Source organism: Atta cephalotes (genome assembly GCF_000143395.1).
Source record: "Atta cephalotes unplaced genomic scaffold scaffold00021, whole genome shotgun sequence".
In the NCBI taxonomy this organism is placed as follows: Eukaryota; Metazoa; Arthropoda; class Insecta; order Hymenoptera; family Formicidae; genus Atta; species Atta cephalotes.
Genome location: NW_012130085.1, coordinates 556,639 through 558,665, shown reverse-complemented (window position 1 = coordinate 558,665; position 2,027 = coordinate 556,639).

Below are 2,027 nucleotides of genomic sequence, written 5' to 3'. Positions count from 1 at the left end.
ACACACACACACACACACACACACACACACACACACACACACACACACACACACACACACACACACACACACACACACACACACACGCACACACGCACGCACACACACACACACATACATACATACATACATACAATAATGATTTAATAGATATTTAAGTAGTATTTTGAATAATTCTTTAAACATCTAAATAATTTTTATAAAATAACACTATAATATAAAATAATGTTACTCTATAGTTATTAATATTATTAATTTAAAGGATGACTTGCTATAATAATTTAGCGAAAAGTTTTAATAAGCATAATTCTAGTATTTTAGATACTTTGATCATAATTGATTAAATAATTGTATAGAATAAAAATCCATAAATTTTTTTATTTAAAAAATAGAACTTTGTTCAAAATTCAAATAGTGATTACAAGAAATTAAGGAAGAAATAATATCGTGTTGCATTTACTCGTTTTATATTCATAAAAATCTTTTTATGATTATAAAATATATAAGATTACATATATGATTCGTATATTTTGATATTTTTCGAACAAGATACATTTCTGTTCTGTGTAATTCTGTCATTAATGTGTGTGTGTCAAGTTTTCGAAACTAAAGTGAACTAAACGAATGCAATGTATTCTCTGTTTAATCCGTCTCGGCATCTCTTCCGTTTTCTTCCTTTCCTTTTGCCCATGCTCGTACTTCATAAGCTCGTAATCGTATCTCTTTACGTCGTTATCTCAGGCGGAACGTACCACATAATCCTCCTATGCGGTCGTTGTACCCCAAAAAAGACATGCTCTCAGTGACGACGAGTCAGAGCGGCGGTAAATTCCGCATCACACCGAAGAAGAAAAAAAAAAGATTATCTCCGTGTCTCCGCAATAATGATTATCATTATTATCCAGCCTTTACGCGTGATCATTTGATGCATCGCAGCATCTAATGTGTTGCGTAAATGCGTAAAAGTGTCTCTACACGGTGTGTGATGATAATTTAGAATCGTTTAATCTCACGGTGCTGAGAACGCCGACGGGAATTTTTTTTGCCTTATTTCTGTAACCATAACTCTTCGGTAAGAGGAGTAGTTTCGAATTGATCAGATCAGCCGCAGCAATAAACTTGTAGCTTTTAGTTCCTTCTGATGTGTTGTAATTAATCATCCTTGATGAGATTCGAGTATTTTTTGATCTTGTATATAATATATGTATACATAAAAAGAATGATTGTTGAAGTATCTAAAAATTTTACTAGATACATCTGATGTATCTGAAAATAATTTTATTGGATCAAAATAACTTCGTGAAACGCTTAAATGATTTTTAACATTTTTTACAGCATTCAGAATTGCTTCAGCATTTAGACTTGGAAAACCGGGAAAAATCAGGGAAATTGAAATTGATCATGGAAAAAGTCAGGGAAAATATAAAAAAGATTAGAATTTTGAACTTTACTCACAATTCCCTTAAATTACTCTTATATATTTCAGATAATTTTTATGATTGTTTGCATATTATATCTGATGTTTATAGTTAAATACGTTCAAAACTCGTTTTTAAGAAAATTAAAAAAATTAAAATTTATATTTTATTCAGTAATTTTATTTGATCGTTTTTTGTAATAATATAAGTTTTCTTATAATCGTTGATTTTAAATGTTAAAATTTTTACATATTTTGTATTGGTTATGGAAATTTCCCATTTTTATTTTATCTGAAAAACTTGGAAAAGTCAGGAAATTTAAAAATTCATTTTTTGTGGCAATCCTGGCATGTTTTCAACGTTTAAGTATTCTAATTATTTTGATGGTTAAAATTATTTTTAGATCTATATTATTTATAGATCTATAGTATTTAACTAAATTTTTAAATATTTTAACGTTCTTTGCAAATATGTACAAACAATACAAAGATTATACGTGTTTTATTAAATGTAGTGACACACACACACACACACACACACACACACACACACACACACACACACACACACACACACACACACACACACACACACACACACACACACACA